Source organism: Suricata suricatta, chromosome 17, assembly GCF_006229205.1.
Source record: "Suricata suricatta isolate VVHF042 chromosome 17, meerkat_22Aug2017_6uvM2_HiC, whole genome shotgun sequence".
Classification (NCBI taxonomy): Eukaryota; Metazoa; Chordata; class Mammalia; order Carnivora; family Herpestidae; genus Suricata; species Suricata suricatta.
This window is the reverse complement of record NC_043716.1, coordinates 42,871,009-42,891,489: the sequence shown is the minus strand read 5'-3', so window position 1 is coordinate 42,891,489 and position 20,481 is coordinate 42,871,009. Positions and strand designations below refer to the sequence as shown.

General features: G+C 48.3%; 1 protein-coding gene across 3 annotated transcripts in view; it reads right to left on the bottom strand.

The window, feature by feature from the left end:
* Window positions 1-19,596, bottom strand: part of TLK2 (tousled like kinase 2) — a 127,264-nt gene extending 107,668 nt beyond the window's left edge. Inside the window, exon 1 of one of the 3 annotated variants that reach the window (XM_029927384.1) lies at window positions 19,581-19,596. The gene's annotated coding sequence lies outside the window, so the exon portion shown is untranslated. Of the gene's footprint in view, window positions 1-413; window positions 469-19,580 lie in introns of those variants that run through there. The other 2 variants (XM_029927383.1, XM_029927386.1) reach the window with 2 other exon arrangements.
* Window positions 19,597-20,481: the final 885 nt, after the last annotated feature.

Genomic DNA, 20,481 nt, shown 5'->3' with positions numbered 1-20,481 from the left:
GGCGACGGCCCGGACTCCCGGAGCCCCCGCCGCCGTCAGTGTGTAATCGGTCCCTTCCCGCGGGACCGGCCGGGCCGAGGCGGTTGGGCCGGCACCCTGAGCCGTGGACCGACGCTGGAGGGGCCTCGCCCCCTGGGCCGGGTGCTCGCCGAACCCCGCGCCCGCCTAGTCCCTCGTCTCCACGAGTTTGGGTGAGAAGTGGGCTCGCTCCGCCGGGGGATGGATTGTAGAGGAAGAAAGCCCGAGAGCCGGCGGACCCCGCCCGAACTTCCTCGGAGACGCCCAGTTAGTGAGTTCGCTGTGCCCACCGCGTTGGCTCCTCGCACGCCCCGCCACTCTCCGAAGGGACTTTCCGACTCCCCAGACCCACACTGACCGCCCCGGAAAGCGGACAGCACTTTCCCTCCACATACCTGGCTGGCAGAGGGCGCCTCTAGGGACAAAAGGTGCCCTGGGATCAAAGCTGAGCCCCCACCCCCGCCAGGATGCTGCCCTCCGGAAGGGGGAGGGCGCGCTACCCCAAAGGGACTCCCCTAGCACCCAAGGGGAGGTTCCATTTCAACCTCTGATAAAAAAATAAGTAAATAAACACGGCCCTCCTGGGTACTTAGCGGGACCTGAAGGTAAGTACTAGAATGGAAAACACAGGCCTGCCCTTTACCGAATGTCTACTGAGGAATGAGAACCAGGAAGGGGTGCGCTCCTGCGCGCGGTAGCCGCTGCAGCAAGGAGGGCTTCCTGCACAGGAAAAGGCTCCCACTCTGATCACCAGCACCAAAGAAAAGAAGCCCATTCTCCACCGACTCCTAGGAGCCAGTACACTGACAGCAATGCCAATACCCAACTTTGTATTTTCCTCTAACGCTTCCTTGATCAGGTATCTGAAGATGATTTAAGGAATACAAGTGAATCACAAGGGGGAAAGTTCAGACAATGAACGACAGCCTTGAACTTTTCCAGGGGGTAGGCAAATAAGAGTTTTGCCTTTTTTTCCTTACTTGTTTTTTTCTTATTTCTTGCTACAGTAACAGAACACAGACCTTTGCTGAAAGGGCAAAGAACAGCGGTTTACTTTTTGTTAGTTGTGTGACCCTCCAAACCCGTGTGCAAATTCAGGCACTGTGGGAAAAAAAAAATCCATTAAACCAAGAGTCACCTTGCCCCTGATCCCAGCCAGGTTGGAAAGTGCACACACGTTATTTCCAAAGATAACCGTGTTTGAAGGGGAGGGGGAGACCCAGTGAGGGACAGTCAAGGTAGAGAGCTATCTAGAAAGGAGGAGAACCAAGGGACGGATAGTATACATATGACTTGCCTTCCACTCCAACGCAGAAACCCAGAAAATTGTATTCTAATGGATGATCAACAAAGTAACTCCTTAAAATAACACTGGAATGTCTTAAGTGGGGAGAAAAGATTTAAAAAAAAAAAAGAGCACTGGACAGAAAGAGCTGAGTTCTAGTCCAGCTGTTCCACAGACAAGCTGCACCGACCTGTTACCTAACCTTTTCAAGCTTTGCCAACCTCATCTATGGAGGAGTCCTTTCCAGACCTAAAAGGCTATGATTCCATTTTTTGAAGTAATTATTTAGAATAATCATTGGAATACAGAGAAAGGTGTTATTTTTAGTTTCGCTCTTCCAAGCGTTTTCTCTGCATGTCAAACAACGTCCATTGCCATAGGCCTATTCACAGCCACACTCTAGATTTAACACTTGTCCCAGTAGGAATTGCTTGTAGGAATTGAATGAATTAGCTTACCACAGAGATTGGATGCTTCTGTTTATAAGCATCATATAAATGAAGATATCAAATATCAACAGCAAGGGAAAATAACCTTACCCTTTCGCAGAGTAAGACGAGCAATTTTTTAAAGTTTAGAGAGAGAGGGGGTGGGGGTAGAGGAAGAGAGAATCCCAAGCAGGCCCTGCACACAGCAAGCACAGAGCCCAAAGCAGAGCTAGAATCCACAAGCCAAAACCAAGAGTCAGATGCTTAACTAACAGCCACCCAGGCACCTCAAGGCAGGCAGTTTTAAAATAAATTCTCTTCAGTGGTACCACTCACAATGTAATTAAGCCTTTGGTTCCTGAATCAACGTGTTTAAAGTATGTTTGTGCACATGGTAACTTTGTCAGACTCCGCTTGTCACAGACTGGCAAATGGTGACATCCCCCATGCAAAAGCCCAGTGGCTGTGGAAAGGTCAAACATGGATCCAGATAGAAACTGCACATTGTACAAGCTGTTCCTTCCTGTCTTTAGGGGAAGGTATGACAGCTCCTCCAGGTTTATGTTCATAGTTACAGAAGACCACGGAGCAAGCTGGACATGCCTCCGACTAGTTCTGGTCCTCCCCAAGGAATGCTCTGCAAACCTCAATAGGTTAATATGCTTTAAAGGGAATAGATGTACATTGGTCCTTGGGAAACTCAGTTAAAGCTAAGGGGAATCTGTTGGGGCACCTGCTCGGCTCAGTCAGTTAAGTGGCTGATTCTTGATTTGGGCTCAGATCATGGTCTTGCAGTCTGTGAGTTCAAGCCCCACATAGGGCTCTGTGCTGACAATGCACAGCCTGCTTAAGATTCTCTCTCTGCATGTCCCTGCCTCTTTCTTTCTGAAAATAAATAAACTGCACAACAAAACAAAAAACCCTAAATGGAATCCGTTACTTTAGTGCTACTTGGAACCTAAAATGTGTAATATGCATATGGCAGTCTCCAGGGGGGTATGGAGGTTTTCAGCACTTTCCTGTTTAATTTTGGAATCATCACTGGTTTTTGTTGATTGGTTGGTTCAGTGTAGCCATGGAAAAGGTGTTCTGAGGAAGACACTGGGGGAAACTAGTTTAACTTTCTTTTACCCTTGGCCTCTGCCACACTAATGACTGCCCAGCGTCTCCTTGAATGTTTCATAATATCCACCATCTGCAGCAAAAAGATCCTGGCATATTTTACTGAGCAGGTTGACAGTGAGCCTTAGTGTGATTGCACCTTTTCTAAAAGGAGCCTGCAGTGGGGTGGCAAAGAGGACACACTTACTAGTCAAGATCCTTGATTTTAATCTGTCTCACCTCTTACCAGCTATATGGCCTTAAGCAAGATATTTAGCTTCTCCATACCTTTAGCTTATCCATAAAATGGTGTTAAAATAAAATCTCCCAGGACTGTTGGCGCACTAAATGAGATAATATATATATGCCTGATAGAATAATCCCTGAATAAATGGTCCCCAAACTCCACATTTCTGCAAAGGATTTATGTATGGTTGTCATTAGGTTGGTTTAGGGCACACAGTTTAATCAGACTGCCAATGTACCGAGTTGAGGTGTCCTGTTTCATAACAGAAAAAGGAAAAAAACAAAAAGAAAGAAAGGACTTAATGTCTTTTTAATGAAAGTGTGTTTGTTGTGGGGGAGGGGTATGGGGAGTAGAGAAAAACATGGTCTCTATGTTGTTTTCCCCCCACTCCCAAGAACTGAGGGTTTCTCATCCTCTGAAGAAATAAGGAATTTCATGAAGACAGTATTTCCACTATAGATTGCACTAGGCGGGACAGTATAGAATAATAAAGTATTTGTGACCAGACAGAGCTAGGTTCCCATCCTGTCTCTTCACCTCTGGGTTTCCCATCTGAAAACTGGCTAGCACAGCTAATTCCATGAGTTTCTTTAATTAAAATTGAAAAGTGATGGAAAATGTCTTGTAACCATGCCTGATGGGACATACAGTAGGCATTTAGTCAACATTATTTTCCCTCTTCTCCCCATTCCTAACAACGGGAAAGTGTCTGGTTGCCATGAATACGCACTACAGATGTAAAAAATTCAGATCTTGGCCTTCATAAGACTCTCTGCCGGTCACTCTCCTATCTGTGTCGGCCATATCCTCCTACTGCCTAGCTTGCCCCGCAAAGTCTTCTTGAGCAGATGCCCTTGACACCATTTGCTTCATTTTATCAAGTTCTGCATTCTTCCTCCCAGCCCCCTGAGGGCTGAACTATCTTCTCATTCTCCTAAAGAGTACCTCCCTTCTCTAATTTCCTCCTCCAACTCCCCCCCCACCATGTTATTTTTTAATAATGGTCTTTTCCCTGAATTGTGTGTTCCTTCTTCCCACCAGCTGAAATGCAAGATAGACAAATAGAGGAGTAAGAGAGAGTAAAGGCCACTGACTTGTAGCCAGCCCCCTCCCCTTAGCTACTGAATCACCCCTCCCTCCCCCATACTGGTCTTTCTCAGAAAGAAAACTTCAAGACCGGAAACAACAGCACACACACGATATTTGTGGAAACTGACAAAAGTATATTTTTAAAATCTCAGGTCTTCAGGGGCGCCTAGCTGGCACAGTCAATAGAACATGTGACTCCTTATGTCAGGTCGTGAGTTAAGGCCCCATGTTGGGTGTGGAGCCTATTTTAACAAATAATTATAAAAATAAATAAATAAAACTCTGCTAAAATCTCAGCTCTGTTGGCTTTTTGTTTTTTGGTTTTTTTTGGTAAATATAGATCTTAAAGTTTATTTTTTTAGTAATCTCTACAGCCCAATGTGGGGCTTGAACTCACAACCCTGAGATCAAGAGTCAGATATTCCACTGACTTGAGTGATCCAGGCATCCCTCTTCTGTTGGCTTTTTATATTGGGCTTAAGTAACTAACCTTCTGACACAGTGACGCAGCTCATGAGGGAAAAGGGGTCCGAGCGCCATGCCCATAGATAAAAGGGGTCACCCAGCAAGGGGCAGGAGGCTTAGAGATGGTCAGTTGTGAAAGGCAAGTCAGAAGATGAGCGTGTTTTTGTAGAGCCTCTAAGAATGAGCTTTACTTTTTTAAATGGTTGAAAGAAAATAGAGGAATAGTATGCCACATGAAAATTACATAAAACTCTAATTTTGGCATCCATAAATAAAGTTCCATTAGAACACAGCCACACTAATCCTTTACACATTGTCGCTGCCCTTGCACCACAAAAACAAAATTCCATAATCGTGACAAGCCGGTAAAACCTGAAATATTTACTATCTGGTCCTTTACAGAAAAAGTGTGTCTACCTCGGCTCCAGGCCAAGGGTTTCTCAAATTGTACTAAGCCTTGACCATCTTGCAAAAATGCAGGTTCTGATTTAAGAAGTCTGGGATAGGGCCTGGGAATCTGTATTTCCAGCGCCCGCATGTGATACTATTGCGGCTGGTCTGCAGACCCTCCTGAGTATCAGGGCCTTGAAAGGCTTGTCTGTTACATTAATTTTTGTGAATGATTTCTAAGTAAGCAAATCTTAGAAAATATGAAAACTTGGAGTGTAACCCATAATAACCTCAAACAGATTTTCCACATTTCATTCCATTGTTTTGGCATCATGTGGCAGGCTGAAGGATGCAGAAACGGATTTGCCAGCAACCTCACTGAGGCCAAAGGGATTGGGCCCCAACACTCCTGTGATGTGAGGCTCCCTTTTATTTGTCCTAAAATGATCATTCCCACTACAAAAAAGTCTTCTTTCTAGGTCTTCTAGAACTTGGGAAAGAGGTCTGAGTTGACCTTATCCAAATTCTTGATTTTTCCAGTTTGAGGCAAGTCTCCTCTTTTAGCTCTTCCTTCAGTGACCAGTGTTCTCAGACCCTTGGAGAAACAGCCTGGGTTCAAATCTAGCCCTTCTACATACACATTCTGAGACCTAGGAACACGTAAGCTCTCATGCCTCAACTTCCCTACTTGTGCAATAGAGATAATGTTTGCAAAGCATATGGTATCCCACTGGGTTTGTGCAAGCATCTCAAAATGTCACATACCCCGGAGTGTCTGGGTGGTTCAGTTGGTTGTCTGACTTTGGCTCAGATCGTAATCTCATGGTTCCTGATTTCAAGCTCCATGTCGGACTGTGTGCTGACAGCTCAGAGCCTGGAGCCTGCTTCAGAGACTGACTCTCTCTCTCTCTCTCTCTGCCCTTCCCCCACTCGCACTCTCTCCCTCTCTCTCAAATAAATAAAACATTAAAAAAAATTGTATTTTAAAGTCACATACCCCAAATCTCTTCCTCCCCCCTGCTGACTTGTTTTAGCAAATGTCAATTCCATTCTTTACAATCTAGACCAGAAAGCTTGGAATTACCCTCTTCCACCTTTACCCCTAGCTCCTCCATTCCAGCCTCACTGTCTGCTCCCACTTTGGAGCCTTTGCACTTACTGTCCCTCCGCCTGGAATGCTCTCCATCAGATACCTAACCGGTGTGGCCATGCGTTTTGACATCACCTGATGTGCGTCCTATCTTCTGTGTACGTATGATAATGATACAGAGCTGGCAGGCAGCTGCCTTTCCACGACAGTGAGAAGAGCCTCCCACCTCTTCCAAGGGACCGCCATTCCAGCCTTTAGAGGGGGAGGCAGGGAGGAGGGCATTTTAAAAAGAAGAGCACAGCCCCAAATCAAATGCTTGCTCTCATGTCCATCCCGCTTGGAGAAACAGACAATAAACACGTGACTGTACGTCAGGGGTAATGACTGCCGCGGGGAGAAAGCTGGAAACATAAATAGAGCACCAGGCCCCAGTGGCAGTGTAGACACTACTTTTTTTTTTTTTTTAACTTTTTTACTGTATATTTTTGATGTTTTGTTTTTGATACAGAGAGAGACAGAGCATGAGAGGGGGAGGCGCAGAGAGAGAAGGAGACACAGAACCGGAAACAGGCTCCAGGTTCTGAGCTAGCTGTTAGCACAGAGCCTGACGCAGGGCTCGAACCCACGAACGTGAGATCTGACCTGAGCCGAAGTCGGAGGCTTAACCGACTGAGCAACCCAGGCACCCACTACTTTCTATAGGGAGGTAGGTCAAGGACAGCTTTTCTCCAATAACATGCCATCTGAGCAGGTGCCTCAGTGAAAAGAAGGTACAAACCCCGTCACTGTCTAGGGGAAGCTCTTCCAGGAAGAGAGAACAGTGAACGAAAATGCTCTGGGCCTAAAAACTTGCAGGCCGATCTGGTAAAAGCGTGTTCCCGGGCTCTCCGGGCTTTGTGATACAGTGAGGGAGATGCTGGCCGCAGAGCAGAGGCGCGGCGGACCGCAGGTGCAGAGACGTTCCGCTGTAACAGGGGACTCCTGCTGTAGTGAGTTTCAGCCGCTTGAGCCTGTGTTTAATGTCTGATCCCAAAGGATAGGGATTACAACAAAAAGCACTTATTGAGCATTTATAGGGCAGGCACTAGAATAAGAGCGTGTTCATTATCACATTTAATCCTTCCAACCTTGAGGGAGGCCCACCATACAGATGAGGAGAAGGAGGTGCGGAGGTAGGAAGTCCCCAGCCGGCTCGCAGGCAGCTGAAGGGGAATCCTCCCAGAGAACCTCTGGCTCCAGAGCTGGTGCGGTTCGTCCCCCCCACGCCACTGGGTCTGGGCGGCGGCAGGCGGGCTGAGTGCCCAGTTCTGCCCCGCCTGGCCTGCCCCGGGTTCCACCTGCTCTTTTAGTTTGGTTCACTTAACTCTAACTTTCCTTCACCTCGTTCCGATTTCGTGTTTCATCACCCCACATTCATGGTGTGCCGGCCTTTCCTAGCTGGCAGCTAGTTCTCACTTCCTTTGAAGGTTCACACACAGGCAGGTGGTTACTCATGTAAGACTCTTATCAAATTCATCATCACCCAAAATCTGGTTCAGGTCCCTTGTTTCAGAGCTCATCTGGCTCAGGAAAATGTAATCAAAACACTGAGAGAATGGGACACACCCATGATGTCAATTCACTCACTCAAAAAGGAGAACATGACCCTCAAGTAGTGACATTTGACCAGCAGACTCTCACAGAAAAGCTACTCAGGAAGGCAAACCACACCAGGAGGTGGCTCCGTGAGCCCGGGGAATGGGTGGGCTAATCTTACTGGCTCCACGTGCCATGCTATGTTCAGCTACTGTCCTCAATTCCTCAGGACAGGACGCAGTCTTCTAACAGGCCAGAGCACTGGTCTGTCTCTGCCCTGGAATTACACCAAAGCCTTGCTTTTTAGACTCCTCTCTTGGATGCTGGGTGGGCAGATCACAGCTCTTCTGAAACACAAGCAATGTAGAGGCTTACATTTTCTTAGACATTTGGATTGCCCATTTTTAGCCAGCCCTGCTTCTTTGTAGGTGGCTGATCTCATCCTACACTTGTTGAATCTTCCAAGCCTTGTTCTCAGGGTTTTGCAGGTATCTTGCTGAGGCCTCAGGTTTTAGGCTCTGCTCTAACATTTGTTAGCATAAGACTTTAGGGGGCGCCTGGGTGGCTCAGTCAGTTAAGCGTCTGACTCTTGTTTTCAGCTCAAGTCTTGGTCCCGGGGTTGTGGGATTGAGCCCTACGTCCAGCTCCATGCTCAGCATGCTTAACATTCTCTCTCTCTCTCTTTCTGTCCCTCTCCCCCACTTGCATGCTCTCTAAAATTAAGAAAAAAAAAAAAGATTCTCTCTCTCACTTTGTCCCTCTCCCCTGCTCTCACTCTAAATACATGAAAATGAAATTTACTCTTAAAAAGAATTTAGGAAAGTTACTTCAATGTCCTCATCTATCAAACTGAGAGCTAACACCTGTCCTCCTCCCCACCTTGCTCAAGGATTAAGCCTATTAACACAATAAAGCTTTTTGAGAATTAGAAAAATGTATGTAAATAAAAAGTGAAATGATTTTTCTTTTCCTTTTTAAAAATCTCTTTTATGTCTTTATTTTATTTTCAGAGAGGGAGACAGAGAGCGAGCAGGGGAGGGGCAGAGAGAGAAAGACAGAATCGGAAGCAGGCTCCAGGCTCTGAGCTGTCAGCACAGAGCCTGACACGGGGCTCGAACTCATGGACTGTGTGAGATCATGACCTGAGCCGAAGTTGAATACTTAACTGACTGAGCCACCCTGGCGCCCCTTTTCCTTTTCTTTTAAAATGAGCAGCAGGCAAAAGTTTATTAGAGCATAAGATTAGAAAGGAAGAATAGTATGAAAACTCTCTTTACGGAGAGGGGGCATTCAAAAGTGAATGCCCGTAAAAATGAAGTTAGTTTTCAAGCCAAGTTCTCCCTATACAACAGTCGCAACAGGGAAAGAGAAAGTGACATCATAGCTGGCTCCAGAAACCTGCACACAACCTACAGCCTGTACTGTTTCCCAGCGGCCCAGTGTCCATTATTGAGGGGAGTGTGGTTCCACCTGGTCCAAGAACCACTGCCCTAAAAATTTCCTTAGTATCTCGACTTGAAGCCATCCACAGACTAGGGATATTGTTTGCCTGGTCTCCCATTGTTCTTCCCTAAATCCAGACTTCGGCGCAGAGTAAGGGCAATGCTGTGAAAGGCATACAAGACACAGAATCCTAAAACCTGGTTCAAAAGTCAGCTCTGCCGGTCAGTGAGGCTCGGCCAAGAGTCACTCCCCCACTGAGCCCCAGACTGAGCCCCTTGAGGCTCCCTGTCTGTAAAGGCGCTGCTCAGATGACCAGTCCTCAGAACTGCCTCGAGGCCGTGATGTGGTGACCCAGGTCAGGAGAGACTAGCGCAGAGGCCGGCATGTAGGAGAGATACTCCGATGATGCTTGGTAGTATTTTTTCCAAAAAGCTTGTTTAAAATAATAAAAACATCAGTCATGGCAACTGATTTGTTTGATGAGAGAAACCAGTTTATCGTTAATCTCCTCAAAACACTTGCTTTCTTCTGAGGTTTTAAGTTTTGCCTGAGATCCCAAACTCTTTTGTTTGTTTCTTAAGAATGTTTGTCTCATCGCTTCTTGGCCTTTTGGCTAAGATCAAGTGAAGAATGTTTGTCTTCCTAATCTAACAAAATATTTAGAAGCCAAAATAGATTACTGTGTGTACGAGGGGGGACTTTCTTGGTCACTGTTTTAGCCATCAAGACAATGGTGTGCTCGCCCCCAGGTCACTTGCTATGGCCGGGGCAAGATTTTACTTTTGTTCTGAGGTCCAGTCCCAGCGGCAACGCTGCAAGCCTGTCACATAGTAACAGGCTCCCCAGTCTGATTTCCAACTCGAAATCTTATTGCTGAGCCCACCCACGTCCCTCCTGTGTCAGAGCAGGAAACACCCTGATAGGTGCTGTTCTCCTCTCACAAGGACACAAGACTCACCTGATCAACAAGTCCTTCTTCCCTGGGGTGCCCTACACAAACCCCCACACTGACAACCGGGAGCTGGGCTGGGGTCCTACGGCCTGGGTTCTGGTACGAGGGGAAGGGAGGGGCCGGGAGGCCTCAGGTGCTCTTGCCTCCCGAAAGCTGGCGTCACACCTGGCGCTGATGCTGTATTTGCACGCTGTCCCGTTGGGCTCGTGCAGCTGGGGAGCTGGCCTTTGTGGGCCTTCCATGGCCTCCCCTCCCCTCCCCACGCTCTCCAGCACAGCCCACCCCCAGGAAGTAGGCTTGGGTTTGGTTCTCCAGCTCCTGCGGATCTGTCTCCTCCACTAGAAAATGTATGAGAAGTGTGCGTGTTATGTTAACAGATTCCTGTGGAGTGTCCGCTTGGGTGCTGAGGCATTCCGTCTCACAACTGGAAAAACAGAGGTGTAGGGTGTGGGGCAAAGAGCCTGACCTGGGATCAAGGCTGGACCAGGATCCAGTCCAAACTCTACTCTGCTGAGCTCTGTGAACTCCGGCCAGATACTTCACATTCCAAGCTTCAGCTTCCTCCTCTATAAAATAGGGATACAATACCCTTCCAGAAGGGCATACCTAAAGCATCAAGCACAGTGCTTGGCCAAACGGGCAGGCAGTAACATGGGTCTTCCTGGAATGAGGACTACTTCTTTTGCTCATTTGACTTTTAAAAAACCACCTTCCTACTCACGTTGGCCGGTACAGATTTATAATACATACAATTTGACTTTGTTTGTAGATTTTTCAGGACGTCTCCACACTAGAGCTGGGTCCCAGCACTAGCTGACTGAAGTGTGACGGCCAGAGGCCCTAGCAGCACCAGCTCTGAAGGATGGAGGGGAGCAGGGGACCAGCTTCTCCTCTTCCCTTCCCCTCCCCCCTCTCCTTGGGAGGAGGCAAACTTCTGTAAAGGGCCAGATATAGTAAGGACTTCAGGCTTCACAGGCTAGCCCCACTAGCAATTACTTAACTCTGAGGGCTAGCAGGAAAATAGCCACGGATGATACGTAAGTGAAGGACCATTGCTATTTCCAATTAAGCTGTTTGCAAAAATAAGCTGTTGGTTGCAAGGTAGTTTGCCAATCCCACCAGGATTCTCAAACGGAAACTGACATTAGAATCACCCAGGGTCTTTTTCCGGACATTCATGTTCGAATGTCCCCTCTCTGTAAAGAGAACTTTCCGATTATTCTTCCTTTCTAATCGCATACTCTAATAAACTTTCGCCTGCAGTTCAAAAAAAAAAAAGAATCACCTGGGGGCTTCCTCGGAGGCTGATCACTGGGCCCCACCCTCAGAGTCTCTGATTCAGTGGGTCTGGGGTGGAGCGTGTGTCGTTTGCATTTCTAACATCCCAGGTGAGGCTTATGCGGCTGCTTTGGGAGCCCTCTGAAAACCTGTGTAGCCTTTCCTACTCTCCTTCTCTCTCCATGCACCTAAAATACTTTATCCCTGCTGCAAACATAGCATTTATTATGTTATATTACGGTTAGTGGTCACAGTGTGGGTCTCCAGGATCCTTTTGTTTTTGGGGTTTTTAGAAAAATCTTTAAGTAAGCTCTACACCCAACGTGGAGCTTGAACTCACAACCTGATGATCAAGAGCATTACCCACTAAACCAGGCAGGCGCACCTCTGAGATCCTTTCTTAGTCATCTTCCTATCCTAGTGCCTGACGACAGCAGTTGCTCAACATTCATTGACTGAATTCAAGGGAAGGTCACAGTCACTGAGGCCCCAGGTCCCTCCCTGCTCCTTGGTGGATATTTCTTGTCTGGCACTCTATGCCCCTGGGCCCAGCCCCGCCACTGAGAAGAGGAAAAGGGAATTTGTCTCCCTACTTGTCCAGAAACAGACCAGGAAAGGAGACGTTCCCTGCTCAAATTAGACTTTGAACCTGGACTATTTCCTAAGGAAATAAAACAAGAGAGGGTGAGGGAAGGTTGGTTTGTTTAATTTTGTTATAATTATGATCATTATTACTATTTTGCTTCTAAATGGACTATCTTAATTTGTAAGTGTGGGGGGAGGTGTGAAATCCAGATAGGTGTTTGCTCTGGAAAACCACTATTTCTAAGTTAGAGAGACTAAATAGACATTCAAAACGAACAGCAGCCACGGCTTTTTCTCGGATCAGACAAAAGCAAGTTTGCTCTTGATAAAAAGGAAAAATATTAGAGACCTTTCCACATTTTGAGTGGCATGGGCTTCAGCCACTCCCAGCCACTGCCGTGTCCACCTCCCTCTCCTAGAACTTACTCAGTCCTGGTTTTGATCCCAGGGATGCTCTGCAGGACGCAGGTGTGGGGCCCATGCTTCCCACCTCGCTCAACAGAGACAGGGCAGAGACTGCGGGGTAGCGGTGATAATCCTGGTCACGGGCTGGCTGCAAACTGCACATGTAACAGCAACTTCCCTGTTTCGGATTCCCAGGCTTGTCTGAGGGAAGCTTACACAGGGGTTCCTTTGATCTGTGAAGTTTCAAGACATCCCTACCCTAAGTTCTGTCCCTCACTCTCCTTTCTAAGTTAATAGACAAAACCAGGAGTAAGGAGTCCTTTCCACCACCCCCCCCCTTTTTAAAGTAAGCTCCATGCCCAGTGTGGGGCCAGAACTCACAACATTGGGGTCAAGAGTCAGACGCTCTACCAGCTGAGCCAGCCAGGTGCCCCTTCCCCTCCCCATCTTGATGAGCTCCGTGAATACAGCCCGAGGTCCAGATGACATTTGCCACTCCCTCCTGACTGTAGCGCGCAGAGCTATGACTTGATAACCTGCAGTACGGGAAGCGAGCATGGCAAAGGAGCAGGACTGACCCCCGAGTGACTTAGACTCCTTCTGATATGCCCCGTCCCTGCCACCTCGTTACCTCTGACTGCCAATCAGTTTTGCATCAATAAACTTTATGTTCAGGGCTTTGCAGAATGAAATCAAAGGAGAGCCGCTAAAGACTGATCTCTGACCTTGGCACATAAACAGCCTACAGATTGGACTTGACAGTTAATAAAGGAAAGGCCCAGCGATTCCCTGATGCCTCTTTGCCTTAATTAGATTGAGTGTTCATAAGCTACGGGGAAATCTTCAATTTGAAGGGGAAGGCCCCACAAGACAGGAATTCACATCTCCACTCATTCACTCATCTGTCCCTCTGTCAACAGTCACGGATTCTTGTCAAGCGCCCTATTACCGGCGCCAGCACCGTGCTAAGGCTTTCAAGGGCTACAAGGACTCCGGCGTCCGCACGGTGCTCTCCTGGAAGACAGCAGTCAGCCGGGCAGTCAAGAGAACAAGCTGCAAGGAGTTGGAGTCTTGATTCTGCTGGGTGGCCTCTGGCAAATTATTTAACCTCTCTGCCCTTGGTTTCCTCTTGGGGTTAATAACACCAACCACCAAGGGTTGTCATCAAGACTGAGACCATGTGCACAAAGCCTTCAGCAGAGCCCGGTGCCCAGCGGGCACGCCAGACACGGGCAGCCCAGCACAGTGCGCAGCTTGCTCAGGAGCCGAGACGCTCTCCCCTCCCGCTGGCGCCCAGCCAGTCACAGGGAGCCGCTGATGGCATCCGCGGTCTCTGCCCTCAACGATCCTAGAAACCTGCTGTGGACTGCTCTTAGTTTCTTCACCTCTAAAATGGGGTAGAGGTGGTAATCCCCCAAGAGGATCTGGAAGGAGCGTGAGTGGGGACGCCTGCAACTGCACCTTGCCTGAGGGAAGGACTGTGGGAAGATTAGGTTCCAGTACAGTCTACACGGCTCGTCATCCGATGCCACCGCAGCCCTGCGGGCTGTCTTTAATAATAGATATTTTAAAATTCCTGAACCCACTTCATGCTATATTTGCTCACACACAGAGGTTTATTCAGTGTTAATCACATTAATCTGCTGTTTCATTTCACGCTGCGTGGTGCCAACTTCAGTGAGAGCCAGGAGAGAGCAGAATTTACGCTCAAAGGGCTTCGTGCTGCGTTCACCCAAACGGCGCCTCGTCAAGGCATCTCAGAGGCCCCAGGACCTCTGGGCCACCCCCACCTTCCCCAGGGGTGCCCTGAAGCCTTACACAGTCTGTCTTTCAAGTGTCTCTCTGTGTATATTAGTTTTTACCCTCAATTAGAAATCTCGTAGGCAAGCATCCAGTTTTTACTAGCTGTCTCTAATTCTTAAACAATGTGAACACATGCTATTCAGTACAAGCTCCCCACAGGTGTGCAGAGGGGTACAGGAGTCTGGGGGTCCTTTAGGATTTCTCAGCATGCTCCCGTGTTACAGATGGAAACACTGAGGTACAAGGACTCAGAGCTCTCCCTGTCGGCTCTTTCCTTAAACCAAAGAGTAAGTCCTCCTTCAGATCTTAAACACAAAACGACAAATTGGCCAGTTTCTTCTTGGCCCTGTGCCCCCAGCTGCTTGACTCTCCCACTTGCCCTCCAGGTCCTGTCAGCCACCCACAGCCCGAGATCCTATTTCATGAAGAAACAGAAGTCAGCAGACAGGAACACCCACCACCCAATGACCCCGCGGCCCACCCCAGCACTGAAGGGTCCCCTTGGGCCAAAGGCTGCCCTCTGTGTGGTCACGGCCAGTGTCCGCCACTGGCCTTCCCAAGGACCCTGCCCCGCACCTCTCACCCCTTTCTTAAATCACCAACTTCTCTTTCCACGGGATCATTTCTGTCAACATACACACATGCTCTCGTTTCTAAAAATTTTGTATAAAACCCTCCCCGGACCTTGTGTTCTCTTCCAGCTACTGTACCATCTCTCCTTGAAAACTCTGCCGTTTCCCTTTCCTTTTCACCTGTCACTCACTTTTCCTAAGTTACCTTTAAAAAAAATTACTTATTTTTGAGAGAGAGAGAGTGCAAGGAGGAGAGGGACAGAGAGGGAGAGACTCTGAAGCAGGCTCCAGGCTTTTAGCACAGAGCCCGACACAGGGCTCGAACTCACAGATGCCCAGCTGACTGAGCCACCCAGGTGTCCCAAGTTATCTTTTTTTATGTTTATTTATTTATTTTTGAGAGAAACAGAGTGTGAGTGGGGGAGGGGTAGAGGTTCCAGGGAAAGAGAGACTCTTAAACAGGCCATGGAGCCTGACACAGGGCTCAGTCCCACGAACTGTGAGATTATGATCTGAGCAGAAACCAAGGGTAGGACACTTAACCAACTGAGCCACCCAGGTACCCTTAAGTTATGTTTTTCCCAATTTTTTTGCTACATAAGCCTACAATAAAGTTGAAAAGTATTAAAATATCCAAGACCTAGATTTTTCAATTATCATTTTGCCACATTTGCTTTCCTTTGCTCTAATAGATGACGTACCTATACAAGCATATAACATATATAGGTAATAGACATGAGTATATGTAAATTATATACATAAATATACACGGGTAGGTAGGTAGGACGTTTTGTTCTTGTTGCACCAGTGGAAAGCTGCAGGCACCCCGCTCCTCCACCCCTCCATACGACAATAAAGACTACAACATGTCTCCCAAGAACCAAGATACTCTCTTAACCGCAGACCATTATTACACACAAGAAATTGAGTGCTAGTACAATATTAAATATAAAGTCCATTTTCAGATTTCTCCATTTGCCCCCAAAATGTCCTTCATAGCTATGTTTTAGAGATTCCAGTGAAGGATGAAGCCCACCCCAATTTAACTTCCAGATTAAACCTCCACCCCGGGTGTCCAAAGTCAGGACAACTTCATTACCAAATCTAAAGCCAGGGCTCAGCCAGCACAGTCTCCTCTGCACTTCTGGGTCACCGCACATTCCTCTCCTCCGTCCTTCTGAGCTCCAAGCCCTCTACCAGTCCTCTGAATGTCCTCCCCAGGCCTCTGGGCCGGGCCCTCCTCCCGAGCTCTTAGGTGGTCTCATCCAGGCCAATGACCTTGGACGATCTGCAGTCTGATGCCACCCCCATTTCCCGCATCCAGGGTCAACTAGTTCTAACCCATCTCCCCAGCTCCAGACTGATGTACCCCACTGCCTTCTTCTCAGCATCTTCCCTGGGACGTGTCATCAGCACCTCCAATTTAAAATGTCCAAGTGGGGGCGCCTGGGTGGCTCAGTTGGTTAGCGGTCTTCAGCTCAGGTCATGATCTCACAGCCTGGAGCCTGCTTCTGATTCAGCGTCTCCCTCTCTCTCTCTGACCCTCCTCTTCTCACGCTGTGTGTCTCTCTCTCAAAAATATATAAACGTTAAAAAAATTTTAAAAATAAAATAAAATGTCCAAATGGAAGCCTCGGGGTTTCCCTTCTTTCCCATCTCAGTAACATCATTTTCACTTACCCTCTGGTTCTGACTCCGCCCCTTCCTCCCCTGCCACGCCCCCTTCCGCCCTCTCTCTCTCCCTCGCCTCCACCTCCCCCCACGCCAGGGTCGTGTCCGGACTCCCATCTTCATTTGCCGCTACCAAAACCTGGTCTACCATTAGGCCTGGATGCCCCGGGGGGGGGGGGGGGGGGGCGCTTCCAAACTGCTCTCTACCCCGACCCCATCCTCATAATACATTTTCCAACTGTGCTAATCCTTTAAAATGTAATTCAGGTCGGGCCACTCCCTCCCTTAAATCTCTCCAACTGCTTCTCATTATAATGAGAAAACATCCCAACTCAGGGTTTAAGAGGGTTTATGAGGCCCTGGTGGTCTCAGCCCCGCCCCTCTCCAACCTCCTTCACCACTGTTTCTGGTGACCAGACCCTTGCGTCCCACAGGGCTTGGTTTGTACTGGCTTTTGCCTCTGTCTGCCACGCTCTTACTCTGGGTCTCCTCAGCTTCCTCAGCTGCCCTGTCCTGGGCCTTCATGGCTGCCGACGTCCCTGAACTCAAACAGCAAAGATCAGGCCACCGGCGTCTTCAGCCCTCCCACGTGAATGTACTGGGAAGGGCTCTGATTGGCTTAGGCGGCGTCACATGCACACTCTGTCCAATCACCTGCAGCCAGAGAGGTCACCGGGCGGAAACGGGGCTGCGGGGACCCGCCCTTGTTTTTTGGGGTTGGAGGACTGAGGAAGGAGAGTTGTTCCTGGAGAAAGGATGTGTGTGGAACAAGCCCCAATTTGCCTTCTCTACGCCTCTGCTTAGTCTTCAGTGCACTGGGCTAGTCAGCAGCACTTAACCCATTGGGGAACTGCCCCTTTTATTTTTCCAGTGAAAGATTGTTTTAACCAAAAAAGAGGAGGGGTGTCGGGGTGGCTCAGTCGCTCAGTTGGTTAAGCGTCCAACTGCAGTTCAGGTCATGATCTGGTTCATGGGTTCGAGCCCTGCGTTGGGCTCTGTGCTGACCGCTCAGAGCCCAGATCCTGTTTTGGATTCTGTGTCTCCCTCTCTCTCTGTCCCTCCCCCACTCGTGCTCTGTCTCTCTCTGTTTCAAAAATAAACTATATAAAAAAATTTTTTTAATAAAAAAAGGGGAATGTTAGGTACCGATGAAAGAGTTCAAAATACAGAAAATAGAGGGGAAAGAGACCCCAGATTTCTGCCAGCTGATGACAACCCCTGTTAGCCCCCCACCACTCTGTTGTCCTCTCTTTGGACAATCTCCAGCCGTGAAACTGAAGGGCTTCTCTTCCCTCAGTCTCCTCAGTGTGTAGTTCTGTTTCTTCTTATTATTAATTTTTTTAAGCATTTATTTATTTAGAGAGAAAGCACGAGTCGGGGAGGGGCAGAGAGCCAGCTGGAGAGAGCATCCCAACCAGGCTCCACACTGTCAGCTCGGAGCCTGATGCAGGGCTCGAGTTCACAAACCTTAAGATCGAGATCATGACCTGAGCTGAAGTCCGATGCTTAACTCACTGAGCCACCCAGGTGCCCTAACTTTTTTAAAAAATATTTTTTAAGTAGGCTCCACTCCCAACCTGGGGCTCAAACTCATGACCCCAAGTTCAGTAGTCGAGTGTTCTACCAACTGAGCCTGTCAGGTACCCCTACAGTTCTGATTCTTAACCCCATTTTTTTCCAACTCTCACTCATCCCTGGCAGTGGCTTCAATCACCACCTTTGAGCCCGCAGTTCCCTCATTAAATCCTCCCCTCCTGTGTCTTAGCTACACATTTGTATCTGGCTTTTGCATCAGCCACTCCAGGTGCCGCCTGCGGGTGACTCACACTACAGGCTCATCACTCTCCCTCCATGGCCTCAGGTCTCTTCCTCTTTCTCCTGACCGAAACCCTAATTATGGCATTAACATCCCACCACGGTTAAAGCCAGAAACTTCCAGGTTATTCTCAGTTTCTCTCACTCCCTGCCTCCCTTACCTCACACCCCCCACCACCCCTGCCCATCACCCCGGGGAAGTGCGGCTGGCCCCGTTCCCACCTCGCTGCCCTCACTTCCACGCGCTGGCTCATCCCGCTGTGCTGGAACTAGAGGAACCTTCTCCTGGGCTCTCCCGGCTCTGGTCTCCCCCTCAGCTCTCCCCACCATGCCCTTTTGTCCTCTGTGATTATCTCCGTGCTGCCAGAGGTAATTTTATTAAATGTCCTTTTTTTGATTTATTTATTTTGAGAGAGAGAGAGAGAGAGAGAGAGAGAACTACGAGCAGGGGAGGGGCAGAGAGAGAGGGAGAGCAAGAGAATCCCAAGCAGGCTCTGCTCTGTCAGCGTAGAGGCCGACAGAGGGCTTGAACCCACAAACCGTAAGATCATGACCTGAGCCAGGATGCTCCACCGACTGAGCCCCACAGGCGCCCCATGTAATGATTTTGTTGTTTGCTTTTCAGTTTCTACAGTGGCCCTTTGCTGCCCACAGGATAGAGCCCGGACTCCTCAGCATGGCATCTGAGGCTTCCACACTCTGGGAGGAACGTACTGGAAGACACTGTAATCCTCAGAGTGTCTCCTGACACTGCCCCATGCGGTGCTCCTGAGAACTGCCCCACACCCTATCCCGGACCGGCCGCAGCCCTGTCCGTTTGCTGCTCTTCCCTGCGAAATCCCATTCCTTTGACCAGACACTGTCACCTCATCCCCATCCACCAGGAAATTTCACCCTCCAAGACCCAGCCCAAGGGTTCCCTGTTGGGACATCCTCCCTGGGAAAGTGGAATTTATAGCAAGGAATGTATAAATAGAAATCATTTCTGTAAGAATAAATGTGAAAAGTGGAGCGCTCTGTGGTTAAGCGGTCTGACTCTTGGTTTCGGCTCTGGTCGTGATCTCACAGTTCGTGAGTTCGGGTCCCCAAATCGGGCTCTGCACTAACAGCACAGAGCCTGCTTTGGATCTTCTGTCTCCCCCTCTCTCGGCCCCTCCCCTGCTCGTGCTCTCTCTCTCTCTCAAAAAAACAAATAAACTATATATAAAAAAAAAAAGAATAAATGCAATAGGCTAGTTTTTTCTCCCTGAGGCGGTGTGACTTGGGCAGAGAGGGAACGGGGAGTGAGGGGCTCCTCCACATTTACCTTTATCATCGCTGCCCCTGCACCTGAGAGACTGATGCCAGCGGGATCACACTGTGACTTACCCAGGTTCTGGGCACGTTTGCTTTCATGGATCCTTTCCTCAAAAACAAAACAAAACACAGAACTTTAACCGTATTACACACATGTGTTGATATAAAAACAAACAAGCTAGGCTGCCTTCGTTATCATATATTCATTAGTGTGATGTTCATTTTTTTTCTTCTCGTTTTAAAATAAAGTCACATTAAAACATTTCCCAGGACCCCTGAAGGGTCACGGGCCCGAGGCTCTGTGCCTTATTGAATGTGCTCTGTACCTAATGGAGAAGCTGGCCTTGACTAAGGGGGGAACCTGACGTTTGCTGAAAGCCCAAATGTCTTACCTCCTCTTCACGGCTCTCTGGGAGCGTAGAGAAGAAACGTAGGTTAGTGCTTTCTGCTTCCCAGCGCTCACACAGGAACACATGTTTATTCTCTCCAGGCTGAGGAACAAACCATTGATAAAACTACTAAATACACAACATATAATGACGTGTATCTTACACAAAGGAGTCTTATAAGTGCAGAATAGCCCGCTGAATTTGGCATTCAGTGGTGTTCTCTGCAAGGGGTTCGGGTTGTGCTTGGGGGCCACGAGGGCTGCCGGATTATGTGTACCCGATTATTTATATGCAAATCACAGCTGAGGAAACTGAGAATCAGAGGAATCCAGTGACTGGGCCCAGATGACACAGAGAGCAAATAAAATGGCAACTCTAGGGTTTCAACCTCAGTCTATGTTCTTATGAGCTGTTTTGGACAGATTTGAGGTGCCCAAGGGTCCTCTAGGGGAGAGGCATGTCTAGGAGGTATTTAGATAAACTAGTTCAAGGCTCAAGTGAGATCCTCAGCTCATGACATAAATTAGGGAATTTATTCAAGTATTGGTGACTTTTCAAAATTCAAAGAAGATCATCTTGTTCAC